Genomic DNA, 26,128 nt, shown 5'->3' on the forward strand with positions numbered 1-26,128 from the left:
CCAACAAGGATAGATGATGTTTATTACAATTAATATCAGAGTGGCACAATGAGAGTGTAGTGGAGATGAAGATTTGAAGGATTAGGCCATTGTGCTGACACTAGAACCCTATGATTGCATTAATCACCATGAGTTATGCTATAATAAATGTGTTATGTTATTAGAGAAAGCCAGAAGGAAGACTCCATCAAGGCTATTCTTGTGTGAGGAAGACTTTCCAAGGAATGGATCACCCGAGCGATTAAGGAGGTAGAGAAGGGGATGCCTCAACCTGGAAGGTGTGTGACTACTAGGAAGAGGAGACTTAAATGAACTGGTTTTCGAATATTCATGTACATAATCATTGGGATCATAAATGCATTATGTGTGTCCTAGGAGGCAACAAGACGAGCTTGTTCCTTATGGAAGCCTTGAGGTTAGTGAACGACATGGATGGACATGGAAACTCAGTTAATGGAAAATGGCATTGATGTAAGAGTTGTGACGCAGGAAAAACCGCCAAAAGGAAATTTCCCTGGTTTTCACAATATCCTTACGTGAGCCTGTGGGTTATGGCCCACCTATACCAATCAGAAGTGTTACATTGGTGGATTTTATCCAAAACCCAACCAATCACCGAACAACGGAATAACACAGAACCTGCCAACTAACGCTAGTTCCACTTGAATGCATAAGACCGGACTCCAAATGAAATAAATCCACGTCCATGAATTTCTTGGGTCCACTCAGGATCCTCCGATCGCACATCACATTTTGCAATTCTTCCAGGCCATGGTTCATGAAATATTGCGATGCGAAACTGATCGTTGATCCCCACTGTTTATCATACCATTCAATTTGACAGTCTGCGGCCCTTCAACTAGCACGCAGCTTACCAAACGCTCAACCCCCGTAGTTGACTTCGACACAAGCATTTGAATTTGCGATCAATGGCTAAGACTGATTGCGGGCCTTCAACCTCGATCAGGACCCCCATACACTTCTATCCCCCGTATTCTATTCCTCCGCCGTTAATATCTGTCAATCTAAATGATCTGACGGCTTCCTCTGCACTTGTATGCTTATGATGGAATTTGCCTTTCCACCCAGATTCACTCTGCCACACTCTGTTTAAACACTCACGACACTCATACAACAGTTAACTCATTTTATCGTTGGATCACCATCGATCCTTACAATGATCGATGGTCAATTAATGAACCAATAACACAGGAATTAACTCAACAGCACATAAACACACAAACATACGAATTCCACATAACACACATATTTATATTATGCACAGTACAATTACAGTCTAAAGCATTTCAACCTTAGTCACAAATTCGCCTCTCGACTACATTGAATCCACACTCTGTTTACACAAATGTTTTCTACCCCTCTCTATCTCTTCTCACACACACACTCTTTATAGAGAAATTACAAAGTCGTGGATCATCTCAGATCACGATTTCCTCTCACAAATCGCCTAAATCTCTCAACGCACATACATGGCAGATAATTACATTAAATTAAGTCTTCTCGAGACTTATCAATTCCATCAAATTAGCTCGTTTTTAACAGAAATTTGCTCCCGGTTTACATGATTGTCCACGTCTCCTCCTCCATAGCTTTGACTTTGAATTTTGATTAAGGGTGGTCGAATGCTCCTACATCAAACTCCTGAGGCACAAAAATTTATGACCTCCGGGTCATATGCTTCTCCTTCATCCCATAGCAATTCTACCCACTTCCTCAGTGGAACTTCTTTCATGATCTTTCTGTGAGCTACAACAAAACCTCTACAGTAACAGTCTCCTTTGCTACCTGATACCTCACCCACGGGGGCTTCAATCAATGAACCTCTAACCTATCACGTGCGTTTGTGGCATATTAAATAATACCCTTATTTCACTACATATTGGAAAATAACCCTAAAAATCACATTATTTAACCCCTTCCCAATACAAACCCAATACACCTTCCCAATTTAAAAAACCCCTACTTACACTAGATATTGTAGGTATCTATTTTTTCATTAACATTTTTTATACCCCTTTATATTTTTTCATTAACTTTGAGGTCCATTTTTTATACCTGCCATTATAAAAACCCTTTACCCCCTATATATCCCCCAATATATTGTGCCATTTTTTCCTCAATATATATCCCCCAATATGAACCCACGTGGTATGGTATTGCTCACTCAGTGAAGCCCCTACGACCTCACCAGGCTTCTCTCCTCTGAGCTTAGTCTTTTGGCATCTCTATGATTCTCTCTTCTTTGGAACCATTTGTGCACACCATGCTCTAGGCTGCTGCATTCTTCTCACCTTCTTCTATCGCTATCTGTATGATAGTGTAAAGATCACAAACTCACCAATCTTCAACGTAACTGTACCTCCCCTTTTTGCTTAAAATGACGCAGGCGTCTAATTGAACAACGATTGAACATTAACAATTGAACAACAATTAAACAGAAACTGAATAGCAATTGAACAACAACTGAACAACAATTGAACAACAATTGAACAACAACTGAACAACAATTGAACAGCAACTGAACAACAATTGAACAACAACTGAACAACAATTGAATAGCAACTAAAGAACAAAAACTGAACAACAATTCAACAACAACTGAACAACAACTGACCCCTCGTTGAATTTCCCTTTTTGCATACAAAATCTTCTTTCTACCCACATGAAACCTTTCCCTACTCTGATACCACTTTGACGTAGGAAAAACCGCTAAAAGGCAATTTCCTTGGTTTCCACAATATCCTTACATGAGCCTGTGGGTTATGGCCCACCTATACCAAATGGAAGTGTTATCACATAAGAAAAAATTTCGAATTTTTTCAATTTGTCAAAGCCTATCGTGCAAGATCAATATCTCGATGTGCAAGTCGGTGGATCTGATGGGTGCATAAGCAGGGGCGGAAGGTTGGTTGTGAAATCGCACTCATCCTTGGTTTTTCTGACATCTTGTAGTCCTCTCGGGGAGAAGAAAATTAGCATAGGCTTACAACAGGTTATAAATTCAAGGACCTTACTGTCATCTACAGCCAAAGATTCAAGCAAAGATGTGGAGAGAAGGGGTCCTCTAATAGAGTATGAAAGGCAGATAGCAGTAGGAGAACTCATGGCAGGTGACACATGTCAGGAAGAGACCCTCAGAGCTCTCCAGATATTATATGATGAGCTGGTAGATGCAGCTGAATCTTGTGGATTGGAAAGATCCACATCTTCTAATAAATCCAACAGCTGGTTCTCATTCATAAAGCCACAAGCTTCTTTGTCACCTGTTCGTGGTTTGTACCTATATGGTGGGGTAGGCACAGGCAAAACAATGTTAATGGACATTTTCTATGAGCAACTGCCTGAATCTTGGAGGAAAAAGAGAATTTACTTCCATGATTTTATGTTGGATGTACATAGCCTTCTTCAAAAGCAAAAAGGTCTAAGTGATCCTTTGGATGCTGTTGCTAATGATATTTCAAGTGAAGCAATTATGTTGTGCATTGATGAGTTCATGGTAACAGATGTGGCAGATGCATTGATCCTGAATCGGATGTTTAGACATTTATTTAACAAAGGAATTATCTTGGTTTCCACTTCCAACAGGGCTCCTGATAATTTATATGAAGGTGGTCGAGCCATGTGTTGTTCATGAGATTGGATCTTCCACTGACTATGGAAAGCTCACTTCAACTCAGAAAGGATTGCATTTTTGTGGAAAATATTCTTCTCATTTGCTCAAAGGAAAATTTCAAGAATTGATAAATGGATATATGGTCACTCCAAAAATTATTGAAGTTGCCATGGGATGGACATTACAAATTCCTTTTGGGAGCCAATGGTTGTGATTATTTCCAGTTTGAAGATCTCTGTGAAAATCCTTTTGGTGCAGCAGATTATTTTGGGCTTTTTAAGCATTTCCATACTCCTGCACTGGAAGGCTGTTCTAAATAATGCTCCCTGCAGAGCTCTTGGTGGTTTTGCTGGTGAATTTTGTGGCGTTTCTGGCCTGAAATCCAATCAGCCTCCTGTTATAACAAACACCACCATATTTGCCAACAATTCGTCCAGCAAAATTGGATTCTCAGCTGCTAATTCCCAGCCTTTGGAGGCGTACTGTTTGGTTATGATATTGGTGCTACTTCAGGTGCCTCTGTTTCATTGCAGTCGGCTGATTGAGTGGGATAACCTGGTACAATCTACCATCTATTCAAACTGGTCTGGTGGTTAGTGGTTCCCTTTATGGTGCTTTATGTGATTCTCTACTAGCATTCAACGTGGTAGATTTTCTAGGGAGATGGAGGGAGTTAATTATTGCAGTAGTCCTATATTTATCAGGAGCTTTAATCACAACGTTGGCACCTGGACTTCCTGTGCTTATAGTTGGTCAACTGTTGTTTGGACTTGGAATAGGTTTGGCTATGCATGCAGCTCCTTTATACATTTCTGAGACTTCTCCATATCAGATTCGTGGAACACTTGTATCCTTGCTTGGTTACTTAATGGGTAATCTAGAAATTGATGTGATTGGTGGCTGGCGATACATGTATGGCTTGAGCACACCAATTGCTGTAATCTTGGGTATTGGCATGTGGTGGTTGCCACCATCCCCTCGTTGGCTTCTTATCCAGGCTGTGCAGGGTAAAGGCAACATGGAAGAACTGAAAGAGAGAGCGATTTTTGCATTAAGCAAATTAAGAGGTTGGCCTATGGGTGACATATCTAGTGATGTACAAATAAAAGAAACCTTGAGATATTTTGATGACTTACCTTATTTCAGTTTTTCTTGAAGAATGATGCATCTGCATTCACTTTTGAATAGCTTCAGGGCAGTTGAAAAGGATATTTCAGTATGAAGAGGCACAAAACAGTAAAATTTTGGTTCAAAGATGTGTTTTTGTAATTACATAGCAGTTTCGTAGCGCGCTACGAAACTGCTGTAGATGATGCCTAATGCACAGCAGTTTCAACAAAACTGCTGTAGCTACATAATTAAACTCAGTCGACCAATTTTGAGTAATCAAGGGAATATTTTTGAAAGAGGAGTGTCAAAAAGGATTAGTTACAATGTGCAAGCAACCGGCAGAGGTAAAACAAGCAAAGGAAAAGATATATGAACTATAAGTTTTACAAATCACCGCTAGTTTTGTTCATGACATTCCAAACGGCTTTGAAGAAGTTTTGTCTCCATACGAATATATGTAAAGGCTCTACAACACATCAAGAATGTGGCACTCATATACACTCTTGTGTAATCAAATAAGACATCTGGGTTAATTGGTCTCAAACATCCTTGAGGAAACCAAATGCAGGAAAACGGGGGCAGTTTCCTACTTTGCAAGAGCAGTAAAGGAGATAAGACATTAAGGGCCAGCAAGGAACTTTAAACATTCACCATAGCTAAACTAAAGAAATACCACTTGTCGGAGAACAATTTTTGATTGTAACAAATGCTGCTACCAACATGAAGAAGAGTTAGAATCCTAATTGTTTTAGGTTTCTAGAGCTATCAATTAGTAGTAAATTGCTTTTAATAGTTAGTTTAATATGTCAATAGGTGTCATGATAAGGAGAATTCGAGTTACCCTCATGCTTGAGGAGGAATCTTAGTTAGGTAGAAGAGTTCTATATATAGAGGAAAGAGCAATGTAATAGTGGTGGGAAATTCTCAAAGAAACAGAGGACTTTGGGTTACTGTATGTGACTGTATGTTTTCAGGATAATATAAGGAGTTGATTTCACTACTCAGGATTCAGCAAGGGTTTTTAATGTTTTATTTTCTTCATGGTTTCTTTCCTATACTTACTTGCAGTAGTACAGATACATGTTACTTAGAACTCATTTGAAGATTCTCTAATTTCATTCATGTATTTGTGGACTGTGTTCCTACACTATATCTCTATTCTACTTCTATGTGAAAGCCCTCTATGCCCTGACTTCCATGTGAATTTAATCGCATTGTTGTACTGAAACACACCTTGACTCCATGGCCCAATGGAATTTTTTTAATTGATATTTCAACCATTCATATACTGTTGTTTGAATTTTTCATAGAGTTAGCCATCTTAATATTCAAATTAAAATCATTAACCTTTTGAGAGAGCCCTCTCAGGCTAAGGAGGCTAAGCCTTAGCTAAAAGATTGGTTTGAAAGAGTTACTTGAAATCTACCTGATCATAACAACCTATCAGTGTCTGATTTTGAGATAACATTTTGGTGCGTCTACCGGGAGCCTGAAGTCTATTCATTCCTGCAATTAAGAGGCTGAACTTCTGAAGGTAGCAGGAGCTCAGACATCATTTTGAGGCTACAAAACTACCTTGGCGACTCCACACATCAAATAATAAATTGGAAGGTGACTCCACTGCTAGAAGATCAGTAGCTTGATGAAGTTACAAGATGAGTTCCACTGCAAGAATGAATACCAGGTATGCTCCTATGAATCGGTCTCATATCCCTGGTTTTCCAAATCCTATGCCAAAGGTTGATTGGTTAGAGGATCTTCCAATATTCAAAGATGAAAAGAAAGACAATGTTTCTCTTCATTTGGTTAGGTTTCATATGCATGTGCGCAGTCTTAAGGTTCAGTTCCCTGAAGATTGTCTCATGAGGATGTTTATGGCCAATTTAGAAGGAAAAGCATGGTCTTGGTATAAAAATTTGGAAAGTGGTTCAATATATTCGCTTGCTAATTTTCATGATGAATTCTATGAGATGTATAAAGAATGTCATCCTTCCTTATTGTTGCTCAAAGATTGCTGTAAACATTCTTTAAGTCTTATTCAGTATTTGGAGGATTTTTATGATGATGATGAATTTATGGATGAAGAAATTTTAGAGGCTCTTCATAACAATGCATTTCAACACCAAGAAGAAAGTATAACATCCCATGAAATGCAACATGAAAATCAGCACGGGATTACTTGTGAAAACCATGTTCAATCCGCTGATATGAATGAGAAGATGCAGCAAACTTGCCAGTCTTTTGATCATAAAGAGTATGAAAGTGATTGCAAACAACAAGAAAAAGTACTGAAAGATAGCTTTTATAACCCCCAGGCAGAGGAAAAGGTTGGTTTTTTATGTCAAACTTCTCAGCAGCTTACAGAAATAAATGATCATAATAAGGAGGAAAATTACATTGTTTGTGAGAATCATTCAGAAAAGCAGTTGGATAACATATCAAAGGAATCTTGTGTGGTTGAGAATCAGTTATCTGAAGATGTAGAGTGTTATGGTGATCATCAAATTAACCATGTCTTCTTTGACCCTATAAGTGAATACATGGCAAAGCTTTGCACACCAGTATTTCATTTTCATTTGCATTATGAAGATCAGGTACATTATAAGTTGATTTGGTCATCTCACTATCATGGTTATTTTGAGGTCGGATGCAGTCAAGAGCCTCTAATATCAGATAAGACAAATGATTGGCTACATTGGAAATTTCACATTGATTGAGCTGAAAGAAGTTTGAAATTGATAGGGTAGGTAGGTAGGAAAATGAAAATAAGCTCAAGGTTGACTGAGCATTTTTCAGTAGATATAGATTTCTCTCTCCTACAGTGATCATCAAGCTCAAGCCCGAGGTGAAGGTCCGAGAAGCTTGAAGGGGATTCTTGTCAAGCAAATTTTCGTTTGTCATAAAAGGATAAAGCACTGGACCTGCGAGTTCATAGTGTACTACAAGAGCACATTATCCCAAGTGGAGCCACTGTTATCACTTAAGAAAAGATTTTGAATTTTTTTCAATTTGTCAAAGCCTATCGTGCAAGTCGGAGGATCTGATGGGTGCATAAGCAGGGGTGGAAGGTTGGTTGTGAAATCGCACTCATCCTTGGTTTTTCTGACATCTTGTAGTCCTCTCGGGGAGAAGGAAATTAGCATAGGCTTACAACAGGTTATAAATTCAAGGACCTTGCTGTCATCTACAGCCAAAGATTCAGGCAAAGATGTGGAGAGAAGGGGTCCTCTAATAGAGTATGAAAGGCGGATAGCAGCAGGAGAACTCATGGCACGTGACACATGTCAGGAAGAGACCCTCAGAGCTCTCCAGATATTATATGATGAGCTGGTAGATGCAATTGAATCTTGTGGATTGGAAAGATCCACATATTCTAATAAATCCAACAACTGGTTCTCATTCATAAAGCCACAAGCTTATTTGTCACCTGTTCATGGTTTGTACCTATATGGTGGGGTATGCACAGGCAAAACAATGTTAATGGACATTTTCTATGAGCAACTGCCTGAATCTTGGAGGAAAAAGAGAATTTACTTCCATGATTTTATGTTGGATGTACATAGCCTTCTTTAAAAGCAAAAAGGTCTAAGTGATCCTTTGGATGCTGTTGCTAATGATATTTCAAGTGAAGCAATTCTGTTGTGCATTGATGAGTTCATGGTAACAAATGTGGTAGATGCATTGATCCTGAATCAGATGTTTAGACATTTATTTAACAAAGGAATTATCTTGGTTTCCACTTCCAACAGGGCTCCTGATAATTTATATGAAGGTGGTCGAGCGATGTGTTGTTCATGAGATTGGATCTTCCACTGACTATCGAAAGCTCACTTCAGCTCAGAAAGGATTGTATTTTTGTGGCAAAGATTCTTCTCATTTGCTCAAAGAAAAATTTCAAGAATTGATAAATGGATATATGGTCACTCCAAAAACTGTTGAAGTTGTCATGGGACGGACATTACAGATTCCTTTTGGGAGCCAATGGTTGTGCTTATTTCCAGTTTGAAGATCTCTGTGAAAAACCTTTGGGTGCAACAGATTATTTTGGGCTTTTCAAGCATTTCCATACTCTTGCACTGGAAGGCTGTTCTAAATAATGCTCCCCGTAGAGCTCTTGGTGGTTTCGCTGGTGAATTTTGTGGCGTTTCAGGCCTGAAATCCAATCGGCCTCCTATTATAACAAACACCACCATATTTGCCAACAATTCGTCCTGCAAAATTGGATTCTCAGCTGCTAATTCCCAGCCTTGGGAGGTGTACTGTTTGGTTATGATATTGGTTCTACTTCAGGTGCCTCTGTTTCATTGCAATCGGCTGATTGAGTGGGATAATCTGGTACAATCTACCATCTATTCAAACTGGTCTGGTGGTTAGTGGTTCCCTTTATGGTGCTTTATGTGGTTCTCTACTAGCATTCAACGTGGCAGATTTTCTAGGGAGATGGAGGGAGTTAATTATTGCAGCAGTGCTATATTTATCAGGAGCTTTAATCACAGTGTTGGCACCTGGACTTCCTGTGCTTATAGTTGGTCGGCTGTTGTTTGGACTTGGAATAGGTTTGGCTATGCATGCAACTCCTTTATACATTTCTGAGACTTCTCCATATCAGATTCGTGGAACACTTGTATCCTTGAAGGAACTTTTCATAGTTCTGGGAATCTTGCTTGGTTACTTAATGGGTAATCTAGAAATTGATGTGATTGGTGGCTGGCGATACATGTATGGCTTGAGCACACCAATTGCTGTAATCTTGGGTATTGGCATGTGGTGGTTGCCACCATCCCCTCGTTGGCTTCTTCTCCAGGCTGTGCAGGGTAAAGGCAACATGGAAGAACTGAAAGAGAGAGTGATTTTTGCATTAAGCAGATTAAGAGGTCGGCCTATGGGTGACATAGCTAGTGATGTACAAATAAAAGAAACCTTGAGATCTTTTGATAACTTACCTTGTTGCAGTTTTTCTTGAAGAATGATGCATCTGCATTCACTTTTGAATAGCTTCAGGGCAGTTGAAAAGGATATTTCAGTATGAAGAGGTGCAAAACAGTAAAATTTTGGTTCAAAGCTGTGTTTTTGTAATTACACAGTAGTTTCGTAGCGCGCTACGAAACTGCTGTAGATGATGCCTAATGCACAGCAGTTTCGTAGCGCGCTACGAAACTACTATAGCTACATAATTAAACTCAGTCGACCAATTTTGAGTAATCAAGGGAATATTTTTTGAAAGAGGAGTGTCAAAAAGGATCAGTTACAATGTGCAAGCAACCGACAGAGGTGAAACAAGTAGAGGAAAAGATATATGAACTATAAGTTTTGTCATACAAATCTCCGCTAGTTTTGTCCACGACATTCCAAACGGCTTTGAAGAAGTTTTGTCTCCATACGAATATATGTAAAGGGTCTATAACACATCAAGAACGTGGCACTCAAATACACTCTTGTGTAATCAAAGAAGACATCTGGGTTAATTGGTCTCAAACATCCTTGAGGAAACCAAATGCAGGAAAACAGGGGCAGTTTCCTACTTTGCAGGAGCAGTAAAGGAGATAAGACATTAAGGGCCAGCAAGGAACTTTAAACATTCACCATAGCTAAACTAAAGAAAGACCACTTGTCAGAGAACGAGTTTTGATTGTAACAAATGCTGCTACCAACATGATGAAGAGTTAGAATCCTAATTGTTTTAGGTTTCTAGAGCTATCAATTAGTAGTAAATTGCTTTTAATAGTTAGTTTAATATGTCAATAGGTGTCATGATAAGGAGAATTTGAGTTCCCCTCATGCTTGAGGAGGAATCTCAGTTAGGTAGAAGAGTTCTATATATAGAGGAAAGAGCAATGTAATAGTGGTGGGAAATTCTCAAAGAAACAGAGGACTTTGGGTTACTGTATGTTTTCAGGATAATATAAGGAGTTGATTTCACTACTCAGGATTCAACAAGGGTTTTTAATGTTTGATTTTCTTCATGGTTTCTTTCCTATACTTACTTGCAGTAGTACAGATACATGTTACTTAGAACTCATTTGAAGATGCTCTAATTTCCTTCATGTATTTGTGGACTGTGTTCCTACACTATATCTCTGTTCTACTTCTATGTGAAAGCCCTCTATGCCCTGACTTCCATGTGAATTTAATCTCATTGTTGTACTGAAACACACCTTGACTCCATGGCCCAATGGAATTTTGTTAATTGATATTTCAACCATTCATATACTGTTGTTCGAATTTTTCATAGAGTTAGCCATCTTAATCTTCAAAGTAAAATCATTAACCCTTTGAGAGAGCCCTCTCAGGCTAAGGAGGCTAAGCCTTAGCTAAAAGATTGGTTTGAAAGAGTTACTTGAAATCTACCTGATCATAGCAGCCTATCAGGGTCTGATTTTGAGATAACAGGAAGCATTACATTGGTGGATTTTATCCAAAACCTAACCAATCACCGAACAACAGAATAACACAAAACCTGCCAACTAACGCCATTTCCACTTGAATGCATAAGACTGGACTCCAAATGAAATAAACCTGCATTCATGAATTTCTCGGTTCTGCTTAGGATCCTCCGATTGCACATCACATTTTGCAATTCTTCCAGGCCACGGTTCATGAAATATTGCGATGCGAAACTGATCGTTGATCCCCACCATTTATCATACCATTCAATCCGACGGTCTGCAACCCTTCAACTAGCACGCGACTTACCAAATGCTCAACCCCCATAGTTGACTTCGACACAAGTGTTTGAATTTGCGATCGACGACTAAGACTGATTGTGGGTCTTCAACCTCGATCAGGACCCCCGTACACTTCTATCCCCCGCAGTCTATTCCTCTACTGTTAATATCCGTTAATCTCAATGATTCGACGACTTCCTCTGCACTTGTATGCTTATGATGGAATTCACCTTTCCACCCAGATTCACTCCGCCACACTCTATTTAAACACTCATGACACTCATACAACAGTTAACTCAATTTATCGTTGGATCACCATCGATCCTTACAGTGATCGATGGTCGATTAATGAACCAATAACACAGGAATTAACTCAATAGCACATAAACACACAGACATACGAATTATGAATAACACACATATTTATATTATATACAATACAATTACAGCCTAAGGCTTTTCATCCTTAGTAAAAATTCTCCTCTTGACTACATTAAATACACACTCTGTTTACACAAATTTTCTACCCCTCTCTATCTCTTCTCACACACAGACTCTTTATAGATAAATTAAAAAGTTGTGGATCATTTCAGATCACGATTTCCTCTCACAAATCACCTAAATCTTTCAACGCACATACATGGAAGATAATTACATTAAATTAAGTGTTCTCGAGACTTATCAATTCCATCAAATTAGCTCGTTTTTAACAGAAATTTTCTCCTGGTTTACATGATTGTCCATGTCTCCTCCTCCATAGCTTTGACTTTGACTTTTGATTAAGGGTGGTCGGATGCTCCTGCATCAAGTTGTAAATATAAATCTTAGATTTTGTTTATGTTCTTAGTTCATAGAACATCAAGGATGGTGTTCCTTCAAGGGGATGGGGTTTGTAACCTACCTTGTTTCCCACCTTATTTTTTGTAATGTTAAATGTGACTACAATACAAGCATGGAGAACCCAATATTTATATGTGTAGGTTTGATTTGTGATATAAAACGATTTCAAGAATCATGCCAAGTAATATCAAGACTCAAATTTTCCATCGATAACTGTGTTTTTTTCCAAATTGTGGTAGTATCACCCTAAGATTTTTTATTGGGTGTGAAAATTCCCTTCCTTAAATAAAAGTAACTATCTCATCGAGAAAATATATATATATATATATATATATATATATATATATATATCTTTGTGTGTGTGTTGTTGGGAAAAATACTGAGAGAGGGGGGGGGGGGGGGGGGGGGGGGGTGAATCAATATTTTAAACTCACTTTAAAATTTTCATTTCATATTTTGATTTCCATACACTACTGTCATTCATACAACCAGTGTATGTACGTGACTTTAGTAAAGGCAAACAACGTATATCCAGTTAACTAATTTTTCATATATTTCATCATTTATTCATCTTTAACCAGTGCATCATTACTTCATTATTCATTAATTAAATAGTAACCATGAGCAGTAAGAAGTAGATAGATGATTAACACACAAAAAACATATCAACACACATGAGCACTAGGATTTTAGGTGGAAACCCAATGTGGGATAAAACCATTGTTGTTGTCGTCTATGTCTTCTTATTTCATTATAAAGGAAATCTTCTTACAATCTTGTACTAGCGCAGACTCTTACCAGTACACAGACACCCACCTGCAGAAGGCTACAACCTTCTCTTGTTCTCTAGCACCCACTGGAAGGGAGCTCCAACCCCCTAATCTCGTTTATCGGCTCCTACTAGAAGGGAGCACCTACCCCCTGCACAAATTCACCAGCTACTACTGGAAGGAAGCTTTGACTCCCTCACTGAAGGCTCCAACCCTCAACACATTTTGTGGACCACATTTCATAATGTTTCATACTGGATCTACCCGACTCAAAACATCAAACCTGTAGGCCACCTTTCATCATATTTTAATTTGGACCCACTTTCTTCATTAAGCCCAATACCAAGTAACAATTATGAAACCAAACACTAAACCTACTCATCCAATCATTGAACCAACTGAAACACTATAACATCAACAAACCAATCACTGAATCTCAACCATATATTGCAACTAAATCAAACCAATCGTAAACATATCATACCAATGCACAACCATTCATAAGTCATAATGTGTTCATCACATAAACCAATTGTTGTCACTGCAAACCTTGATCAGATATATTTCAAAAACTATACACTACTTATCTGTAGCACACCCACGTATGTATGTGCTTCCTCTGTTGAAGACATGCATACAATCTCAAGTAATTGACTATTGAGATCTATAAAAAACTGAATCACCGTGTTAGTCATTGAATACTGAATCGTAACAAATACATCAATACTAACTTACTAAAAACCCGATCATATTGTAGCACCATCATTGATCAATATACCAAGTATTATTCAACCCAATCAACACTATAAAACATAGATTATCATGATAGAGACATCATCGGCAGACAACAACAATCAGAACAGAACTGATCAAATATCATCAACAAGCCATACTGCAAAACCATAACATATGTATGTTGCATTCATAAAACACATAAGTGTATATACGTGCTTTCCATTCACAACACCCATGTATAGATTTGCACAAACTTAAAACACTTCACATAATATATACCCAACTACCCAAAAGTAGATCTGCGTATGTACAAGACTCACCTGAGACAAACCTGCGTATAGATAAAAAAAATCGTTGCAAACACAATTTTACTCTCTGCAACTCTTACTGTCAGAATTTCATACTTTTAGAATACTTCATTCAGATTACGACATCATTACAACCACAAATCTATCATTGTTAGACATTTTCAATAAGTCCATCAAACAAACACATATGTCACCATATATAAGATCTTTTAGATCCGAGTCTTCTCCTTACTCCTTGGTGCACACCTATTTAAGATAAAATCATTCATAAACAATCCATTACTTGCACACTAACACCTTGATCTCCATCTCTTTATATAGTATTAGCCTTAGCCAATACCTTAGGCCAATCCTTTGATAATGCCATAGGTATTCTTTGACAGGATCAAATAATTATTGTCGCACTCATTATTATGGACCAATACCATGGTAAATACCCTTGGTATTTAAGTTACCATGTTGCGAATTTTGTATGCGACTTTTCTTCACCATACCCGCGTATGTATGCGACCCTTCCAAATAGGATCTGCACATACTTTCCCAAACATCACGTTTATTATTCATTTGTCTCTGAACTGATATTCCTTTGTCCATATCACCTATCACATTTATACTAGCCATATTAATCATCATGTTATCATAATGTTGACATATTTATCAAGTAGGTTGCCATCAAGGACAACACATTAGCCATAATTCCAACAATCTTCCCCTTTGGACTTGATGGCAACCACTTTGGTGTTTGGTCACCATCTGCAAATTCCTGCAAACACACTTGCAAATATCAATGCTTCTCACCAAGATTCTCCAAGCATTCTTTTCCAAACACCAAGCTTCTCTCCCCCTTTGACATTAAGGGAAAAGGGTTGACCAATGTTGAATGAAGACTTCTTTCCCCCTTTATAGAGAGGAGCATTGTAGGGTTGATCAGCTGAATATGAAAACTGCATATTGACCATGCTCCCCCTGAGCATATGTTGGAACCTCTAAAGATGTACAATAAAAGAAAAATACTTTATGACTCAACCAAATATGACCTTTCCTATCACCAATGACTCATGTTTACATCAACCGCCCAACACAGTTGGGTTACATATTTGATCCATCACTACATCAATTTCCCAACATAATTGGATTACATACATGAATGACTTGACCCCAATAGCTCATACATGACTGAATTTCACAATGATTTACAAAATGGGTCTTCACATGACCTTTACATCAAGAGACATGTATGGCATTTATAACCAAAACCAAGAACCTCACTCATGAGGTGGAATGGACAAGAAGTGTACTTCAAGTTATTATTTCAACTTGGGGTCAACTATGATCTCATGGTATAAAAAGAAGTAGCACTCATTGGCACTTAGTTGAACAAAGGTCGAGTACATTGCAGTGAATCTGGTGAGTTATGAGGCTCTATGGCTTCACATGAAGCTCACAAGATTATCTGGTCTTTAGATTAAGTGCATTGTGATTCACTGTGACAATCACATGAAGCTCACAAAATTATCTGGTCTTTAGATTAAGTGCATTGTGATTCACTGTGACAATCATAGCTTCATTACTTATTTAAGAATCTAGTGTTTCATGATAGGTCCAAGCATATAAATATCAGATACCACTTCATCAAATACAAGGTCTAGAGAGGTGATGTGAGATTGAAGTACATCTTCACACTGGCATCAGTAGCATATATTCTCACCAAAACTTTTAGTGAAGGGAAACAATGTGTTATATATAGACAAGCTTGGGGTAGTGGAGAATCTCTTTCTTGCTAACGGGGAGTGTTGATTTTGTAGCCTCACAAGGTCTTTTACATTGGCTTGGTGTCTTAGCATCTAGAAGATATTTGATTTCCACTTTAGGTTCTTGCTTAGTGAAGTGATTTTATGATTCTTTCTTATGGTTAACTTAGGGAAAACACAATAATCAATTTAATTAATTATTGTGTACTATTATACCAAATTTTTAAGAATAAATAATAAAATTATTTAAATGACTTAAATATAATCTCAATCGTTGATCTCAAGTGAGGCTTAAGATATAATCCTAGCCATTGATCACTTCGGAGATTAGGGTTAGGTATTTTGGCATAAAGAAATTATAAAATAAGCCTAAGGGAGAGGTGAAAATAAATTATGTTGAGGAAGTGATTTTCTCAAGAGTGAGAGGCTTGATTAAATTGAACAAAGTGAGGAGAATTGCAACAGTGAAATTTGGAAAAAAAAATTAAGGAAGCCAAAGCTATGAGAGAAATAGGTTGAGTCAGTTGAAGAGGAGGGTTAGAGTATCCAAATGTCGAATTTATGAGTATTTTAAACTCACTTTAAACTTTTAATTTCATATTCTTCGATACGCTAGTGTCATTCATGCAACTAGTGTATGCACACGACTTTAGTAACAACAAACGACATATATCCAGTTAACTAATTTTTCATATAGTTCATCATTTGTTCATCTTTAACCAATGTATCATTACTTCATTATTCATTAATTAAATAGTATACATGAGAATTAAGAAGTAGATAGATCATTAACACACAAAAAAACATATCAACACACATGAACACTAGGATTTTAGGTGGAAACCCAATGTGGGAGAGAACCATTGTTGTCACCGTCTCTGTCTTCTTCTTTTATTATAAATGAAAACTTCTTACAATCTTGTATTGGCACATACTCTTAGAAGTATGCAGACACCCACATGCAAAAGGCTACAACCTTCTCTCATGCTCGAGCACCCACTGGAAGGGAGCTCTATCCCCCAAATCTCGTTTACTGGCTCCTATCGATAAGGAGCACCTACCTCATGCACAAATTCACCGGCTACTCCTAGAAGGAAGATTTGACTCCCTCACTGAAGGCTCCAACCCTCAACACATTTTATGGACTACGTTTCATAATATTACATACTAGATCCACCTGACTCAAAAAATCAAGCCTGTAGGCCACCTTTCATCATATTTTCAAACTGGACCCACTTTCTTCATTAAGCCCAATACCAAGTAACAATTCTAAAACCAAACAATGAACCTACTCATCCAATCATTAAACCAACTCAAACACTATAACATCAAAAAACCAATCACTAAATCTCAACCATCTATTGCAACCACATCAAACCGATCATAAACAGATAATACCAATGCACAACCATTCATAAGTCATACATTGTTCATCACAGAAACCAATTTTTGTCATTTCAAACCTTAATCATATATATTTCAAAAAATATACGCTACTTCTCTATAGCACACCCACGTATGTATGTGCTTCCTCTGTTGAATACCTGCGTATAGATATCAAGTCACTGACTACTAAGATCTATGTCAAACTGAATCACCGGGTTAGTCATTGAATACTGAATCACAACAGATACATCAATACTAACTTACTGAAAACCCATTCATAATGCAACACCATCATTGATCAATATACCAAGTCTTATTCAACCCAATCAACACTATAAAACACATATTATCATGATAGATACATCATCGCCAGACAACAACAATCATAACGGAACTGATCAAATACCATCAATAAGCCATACTGCAAAACCATATCATATGTATGCAGCTTTCATAAAACACATAAGTCTATGTATACGTTTCCATTCACAACACATGCGTATAGATCTGCACAAACTGAAAACACTTCACAGAATATATACGTGACTACCCAAAAGCAGATCTATGTATGTACGTGACTCACCTAAGGAAAACCTATGTATAGATCTAAAAACATTCATTGCAAAGACAAGTTTACTCTTTGCAACTCTTACTGTCAGAATTGCATACTTTTAGAATACTTCATTCAGATTACGACATCATTACAACCACATATCTATCATTGTTAGACATTTTCAATAAGTACATCAAACAAACAAATATGTCACCATATATCAGATCTTTTAGATTTGAGTCTTATCCTTACTCCTTGGTGCACACCTATTTCAGATAAAATCATTCATAAACAATCTATTACTTGCATGCTAACACCTTGATCTCCATCTCTTTACATAGTATTAGCCTTAGCCAATACCTTAGGCCAATCCTTTGGTAATGCCATAGGTATTATTTGACAGGATCAAATGACCATTGTCACACTCATTACTATGGGCCAATGCCATGGTAAATACCCATGGTATTTAAGTTACCATGGTGCAAATTTTGTATGCAAATTTTCTTCACCATACATGTGTATGTATGCGACCTTGCGGAATAGGATCTGCATATACTTTCCCAAACATCGCCTTTATTATTCATCTGTCTCTGAACTGCTATACCTTTGTCCATATCACCCACCACATTTGTACCAACCAACATAATCATCATGTTACCATAATGTTGACATCTTTATCAAGTAGGATGCCATCAAGGACAACACATTAGCTATAATTCCAACAATCTCCCCTTTGGACTTGATGGCAACCACTTTAGTGTTTGGTCACCATCTGCAAATGCCTGCAAACACACTTGAAAATATCAATGCTTCTCACCAAGCTTCTCCAAGCATTCTTTTCCAAACACCAAGCTTCTCTCCTCCTTTGACATCAAGGGCAAAGAGTTGACCAATGTTGAATGAAGACTTCTTCCCCCTTTGTAGAGAGGGGCATTGTAGGGTTGGTTAGTTGAATATGAAAACTACATATTGACCATGCTCCCCCTGAGCATATTCTGGAACCTCTAAAGATGTATAATAAAAGAAAAATACTTTATGACTCAACCAAATATAACCTTTCCTATCACTAATGACTCATGTTTACATCAATCACCCAACATAGTGGGGTTACATATTTGATCCATCATTACATCAATTTCCCAACATAATGGGATTACATACATGAATGACTTGAACCCAATAGTTCATACATGACTAAAGTTTACAATGGTTTACAACATGGGTCTTTACATGACCTTTACATCAAGAGACATGTATGACATTTATAACCAAAACCAAGAACCTCGCTCATGAGGTGCAATGGACAAGAAGAGTACTTCAAGTTGTTATTTCAACTTGGGATCAACTATGATCTCATGGTATAGAAAGAAGTAGTACTCATTGGCACTTAGCTCAAAAAAGTCAAGTACATTTCAATGAATCTGATGAGTTGTGAGGCTCTATGGCTTCACATGATTCTCACAATATTATTTGGTTTTTAGATTAAGTCCATTGTGATTCACTATGACAATCATAACTTCATTAACCTATCTAAGAATCTAGTGTTTCATGATAGGTCCAAGCATATAAATATCATATGTAACTTCATCAAAGAAAGGGTCTAGAGAGGTGTTGTGAGATCAAAGTACATCTCCACACCGGCATAGGTAGCATATATTCTCACCAAGCCTTTAGTGAAGGGAAATGGTGTGTTTTGTAGAGACAAACTTGGGGTAGTGGAGAATCTATTTCTTGCTAAGAAGGAGTGTTGATTTTGTAGTCTCATAAGGTCTTTTACATTGGCTTGGTGTCTTAGCATGTAGAATATATTTGATTTCCTCGTTAGGTTCTTGCTTAGTGAAGTGATTTTATTATTCTTTCTTATATTTAACTTAGGAAAAGCACAATAATTAATTTAATTAATTATTGTATACTATTAGATTAAATTTTTACGAATAAATAATAAAGTTATTTAAATAACTTAAATATAATATCAATCGTTGATCTCAAGTGAGGCTTAGGATATAATCCTAGCTATTGATCACTTAGGAGATTAGGGTTAGGTATTTTGGCATAAATAAATTATAAAATAAGCCTAAGGGAGAGGTGACAGTAAATTGTGTTGAGAAAATGATTTTATCAAGAGTGAGAGACTTGATTAGACTAAACAAAAGTGAAGAGAATTGCAACAGTGAAATTTGGAATAATATTTTAAGGAGGCTAAAGCTATGAAAGAAAGAGGTTGAGTCAGTTGAAGAGCAGGGTCGAAATATCCAAATGTCAAATTTCTCAAGTGCACAAGGCTTGTAAAAAGGAAAAGAGAGAGGTTGAATTATTAGTGAGGAAGGCTAAATTTTTTAAAGGTCGAGCATTTTTAGTAGGGTTGATTTTCTTGAGGCCATTTTTTCCTTGTGGGGTTGAGTTCTAGGTTCCCAACAGTTGTATTTTTTGTGTATTCTGTGTGGGTCTAGGCCCAAATTTTCCTAAGAAAATTAATATGAAGGAATATCATGTTGGACATAAATTTTTTGTTGTTGTATGATTTATTTCCTTGTTTTAGTTCTATTACATTTAATTTTCTAAGTTAATATACCAGTATGTTTATTTCATTAGCTATTGTAGAAATATTTGAGATAACTATTTTCTAGGTTTCTAATAAAATTTTGAAGTAAAATAAACTAGATGTAGTATGAAAGAATTAACATTGAAATTAGAATGGTGAGCTATATGAAGTGGTGTTGAATCGTGTGCATATTGTCTGGAAGTGAAGACGTCTCAGACTGCTAGATGAGATGACCTCCTTTGGTAGTGCTTCACATGGGATTATATCCAAATTGTTACATTTTAGATCCGTGACACCCAAATTTGTATTCGACAAATTCACACAAACAAGTTGTTATGAAGTACCAATTTTTTTTTTACAGAAACGGTTATGGGACTTTCATTAACTGTCTGGAAAAATACCATGAGTTCGGTTACAAGAGCTGAGACTGGTTAGAGAAGTACCAAATTGTTGGATAGAGTGTTGGAAAACAATTTGTTATAGAAACCTAGATCATGTTTTCATCATCTCCAACATAAAATATCTGCAGACGAAAAGTTAAATTCATTATGATCCAATTGATAGATCCAAAAAAGAAGAGGTAATGCTCAAGGATTCCCTTTGATTAGTGGCTTGATACATTAGTAACCTCAACCTGCGCCCTTAGATCCGTATCAAGAAGGAGCTAGCTTGAATCGTGCTCCTACATCTTCATATCGTGGCTCATTTAATATTGAGAGATCATGGTTACAAATATTTAAATCATGCCTTAACAGAAATGACTATGGAGATTATTAGCCACCTAATCCATCAGGGTTCTGGTGGACAGTTAATGTATGTCCAATAAACCTAGAAACTGAATCCAACAGTTTCATTTTTTTATTTATACATATACAATTTACATCATTCTTAATATACATTTGAATTCATTTTCCAACATTTTGATTCTAACAATGATATCAAAGCGCTCTAGGTTTATCTGCCTTGTTGAATAGATTGAGCCACTAATTTTGTGGCCTTTTGGGTGCTCCCTTCTCAGACATTGACTTGTTAAAGGAGAAATTTATGTATTTGACTTGAAATTGGATGTCAAACTTGAAGGTCGAGTTGTGGTAAGTTATAGTGGGGCTTGTCATGTTACATCTTTGGAATGCATCGAGAGAAATGAGGAGCAACGCAAATTAGACCATGTTTCCATATGCATATGGTATCTCATGCGAAAATGTAAAACCTGTCTGGTCTGTCTAGAAAGAGGTAGAGGAAAAAGAAAGTATGGTCGTTGGCGAGCATAATGTAGAAGAAGCGAAGAGGATTTAAAGTAGAGAACAATGCTAGAAATTCAATATGGCCAAGTTTTAACCAAAGGTATATTGGAGGCGGAGTTAACTATTTTATCGTTATAAACACTGTAGGTCGAGCATGCAAGAAGAATCGATACACCATAAAGGTAGTACTGAAATTTTTATTTCCAAAATTTTCTACAACTTACGTTCCTTAGTACCAATACGATTTGGAGTTCTAAGTTTAAAAAAAAAATGTTACCTAGGGAAAACATTCTCGTCGTCATCGGAAAGTGAATTAATAAGCCAGGGAGAGAAATTGAATTCTTCATTTCTGGCAGTATTTCCATGGCATGTTGCATAACAAGAAGTAAAAATCAAACAATATCAAATGCATTGTTCATGATGTCCTAAACCGAAAACTTCTTGTGGTAATATTTCTCTACAGAGTTGATGGGACGGCAAGAAGAAAGCATGAGAGAATGACAATGATAAAGGAGTTACATGATACAATATGCACTTTCTGTTTGTGTTCAAATTTTCTAATTATTTTCTGTGCTTTATATCCTCAATGTCTGTTGATATCAAAGACAATTGCCAATGCATCTCAAATACGAATCCACCATCGCTCTCACCTCTCCAATGTGGCTTCTTTTAACCCTGCGATGCTCCACTGAATTCGACAATACTTCTGCATTTTCTTGTTGAATTTGCTTGAAGGATTGGTTGCTTTAGTTGATTTGGATTGAAGTTCAAGTTTTAGCCATGGTGAAGAACATAACTAATGTTTTCGTGGTGCTCTGAAGCTATGTTTATATGGGTAAGTAGGCCAAGTCTACTTGTGACGCTATTGTACATAATTATTTTAGTTGTTGCCCCAAGAAGGTATTTTACAATAGTGAGGCTGCGTAGAAGGCAAATTGAGCCAATGTTATTTCCAATACTAGTACCTATGGCAATAATGTTTGACACCAATTTTCACACTAGAACCATGATCCAGTCATTCTGAGATGAAATTCTTTAGCATTTGACCGATTATGTGCAGAGAGAGGTATGTATTTAACTAACTTCGGGATAATTTCATGTTAATTGACACATTCTTTAATTGATCTAGGCCTTGCAGTGGTTCGTTGTTCGATTTTTCTGAATTGAGTTTTTATAGATTAGAATTTACAATTGTATGTTAGAATTTGGATCGGTGGATCAAAATGTTTAGCCTTGAAATATCAAAATCAACCAGTTTTTTCATTCAATTTACTATATAAAAGGATATTTGAAGATTTCATGTCCCTGTGCATTATATTTGGCATGTAACCTACTTAAATGTATTAGACATTGAAGGTGCATGAGAGTAAATTATTTTACCCGGTGGCATATTTTATGTTTGGTGTTTGAGTTTAAGACGCATATTCAAATGGGTCAATCAGTTGATGAGTTAAAGTAGTGGAAAATTCATACTTTTTAACTTGGTAAAAGTGGTGTTTGTAGTGCCCACTCTAGTTTTCTGACCCTAATATGACATTATCTTAGATACTTTATTCTAGGAGGACCTCAGGTTGAGGATCCAGGCACATGACACTATTATTAGCGATTGAGATATTCATGGTTGTGATGTTTATGAATGCTTTCCATTGATATTATGATAGCATGAATGGTTATGTATCTTATCTATCGGTATTTTGATGATTGCAACATTAAATAGTTAAGTTTGGTCTCTATTTGAATTTATGATGATGAGGGTAGTAAAGAATATGTATGCTCTCTACTAAAAGCATGATGATGATAAATTTGATGAATAGGTATATTTCTATTGATGTTACGATGTTGATAGCTTAATGAACATGTATGTTTCCATTGATGTTTAATGATGATAGCCATGATGGATGTGTCCCCTATGATGACTACTTTCTTTAGTTCAGGTTTACAATGGACAATGATGTGAATGACTAGGAATTGTTAATGATGCTATTATGACAATGACTAACATTGAAAAAACCTTATTACTAATGATTATTGAGTATGGCAGGAAACCATCAGAGGCACTCGCATATGACGAGTTGATGACACCTGGTTTGATGAAAATTCATATTATTTTATCTTTGAAAGTCTAAGTCGATCTTGGAATCTGCCATATATGTTTAACTATATTCTGATGATATATTAACGGTTGCAGGTACAGATTAGTTGCTTGACCGAATGACTCACATATGGGTGATGGGGTTGTACAAGTGGATGGAACTACATGGGAGGGGTGGGACAGAGTCCCTGATCTCACCCACTAGCACTCCCGCCGTGACTTGGGCTGGAAGGGTTGAAACACCTTCGCCTTGAAGATCACGATGCCATGAGGGCAGGTCCCAAAGTTGGGTCGCACATGAGGACTTTACCGGGGGGCGCGCATCAAGGCGGATTCCTTGATCCCCGACACCATTAGTCTCACTATAGCAGGCAACATAAGAGATGATAGTGGTCTATGACGTTGCACTATACTTTCCCCTCGTAGTCACTGGATGCTTGAAGGGCAAGTGGTGTGGCACCCTTGGAACTTCAGAGGAATTTCTTGAAGGGCATGACCAACTTGGCACCCTTGGCATCACAAATAAACTATTAGGTGTGGCACCCTTGGAACTTCTAGGGAAGTTCTTGAAGGGCACAACCAAACTTGGCACCCTTGGAATCATTAAAAATAAATAATAATAAATAAATATAAGCAAGGAATGAAAACTAGGTAAATTTACATCAAGGGTAAATAATGATTAGAAACCAATGTAATTAAATCAAAAATAAAACTTGGAATAAGGAGGATCATAGGAAGAATTAAAATAGAGTACCTTAAAAACTCTACCCTTCCCATGTTGGAAAGTACTAGGAAGATTATGTGGTTTAATTAGGAAAAAGGGGAAAGACAAACATAATTGTAAGGATAAAGATTAATCCTAAACTAATTTAAACCTAATTAAGAAAAGAGGAAGGTGAATTAAAATGAGAATAATAAATTAAATTTAGAGAAATGTAGAGAATCTCCATGTGTCAACAACCAACATAAGAATATCCATCTAAGAGATAACCTGAGTTAAATTAGGGAGTAGATTGGGGATAAAATCTTGACACATTAGTTGACTTCAAGTAATGAACACAAATTAAGGAATAAAAGGGGGGAATAAAGAGACAACTAGGAGAAGAAATAGGAATCTTGTTGAGGTGAGGAAAATATTAGTTTTAAATAAAAAGTTAAGTAAATAATTTTGGGTGACCCTTGATGAGAGAGTGACACATGGGTAGGTGAATAATCAAACTATTGAATTATAAAAAAAAAAAAAAATTATGCATGACATGCCAAGTGTCATCTAGGAGGACTCTTATAAAAGAAGGGGCAAGCCATGGGAGAGGGGACTTTTGGGGGAACCCTATTGTTGGATGGATGAGATGATGTTAGAGCAGTGATTACGAAGCTATAGTGAGTTTGGTAAGGTAGAGGATTTTAGAGAGGGGACTCTGGAGCCAAGGTGTGCTCTCCTCTACCAGCTAGTGCTTTCCTCCATTGTACAACCCCATTGCAGCTCGGGGGTCCGCGGGGAAGAAGAGTACCCAAGGAGTAGGCTGGGAGGTTAATCGGTGGGTTTTCGCATTCGGATCAAGTGCGTCATCATTCACTCGCGAAGGTGACCAGCTACAAGGGAATACCAGCAAAAACAGAGCAAGTTGAGTCTCACCTTCTGGTGAACGGTACATATGTATTTCATTACTATTGATCTTAGTTAAAAGTATGAAAATGTTATGATATGTTTCCTGAAATGAGTGGCAGGAATGTGTGTGTTAAATAAATTTGAATTTCAATGCGTTTCTTTTCTGGTTGTAAAAAAAAAAATGTATACAGTCTGGATATGGTCCTTACATTTGGTATCAGAGCTTAGGTTCAAAATCTGGACCTTGAAGCCTACCTACTAGAAGAAAAAAAAATATTGCAAACAAATTTAATTATATTAGAAACCAAAATAAATTGATTTATTAAATGACATTGACCATAAATTTAAATGAAATAGACCCCGTCTTCTGCTCTACTGATTTTAGAATAGTCTCGTCTATTTCCATTCAAGGAGGAGCTGGATATTCTACCACATGGGGTCTTTTGTAAGCATAATAGTCTGCAGCCTGAGATGTAGCCATGGCTGCCCCGAAATATCACACTTGTTTGTATCTGTAACGTATTTTACTGAAAACAGTGGGTGGCTCTGTCTGACTGCGATGACCAGATTTACTCGCTCCCTGGGCAATTGTGTCTTCATTAGAGATTCTATTCTTCAGCGTCTATGGCAAAATCGCAGAAGATAGCATTTTTTTTACAGATTCTGCTCTGCGTATTGACAGAAACAAAATTCTTGCATTCTCACACCTTCTTTGGGCAGATTCATATTGTCTACATTTCTGCAACTAGGGCTTTATGGGGCGGATTCTTTGTTAGTGTCGACTGTGGTCGGCCCATATCTCTCCTCTCAGCAGTGAATCCATGTCGGTGCTGATTTCATTTCTTGTTTATTGTTGCTTGTTCTCGCGCTCCCCTCAAGTGGGCTTATT

The 26,128-nt window shown here is 37.2% G+C and overlaps 2 pseudogenes; both read left to right on the top strand.

Moving 5' to 3' along the window:
• The first annotated feature begins 929 nt into the window (after positions 1–929).
• Positions 930–3,954, top strand: LOC149222515 (uncharacterized; annotated as a pseudogene).
• Positions 3,955–4,502: 548 nt separating this feature from the next.
• LOC149222516 (uncharacterized) lies at positions 4,503–25,842 on the top strand (annotated as a pseudogene).
• Positions 25,843–26,128: the final 286 nt, after the last annotated feature.

The sequence above is a fragment of the Pinus tabuliformis genome, chromosome Q (assembly GCF_031772625.1).
Source record: "Pinus tabuliformis cultivar Carrire ecotype Pingquan chromosome Q, CPIR1, whole genome shotgun sequence".
Taxonomy (NCBI): Eukaryota; Viridiplantae; Streptophyta; class Pinopsida; order Pinales; family Pinaceae; genus Pinus; species Pinus tabuliformis.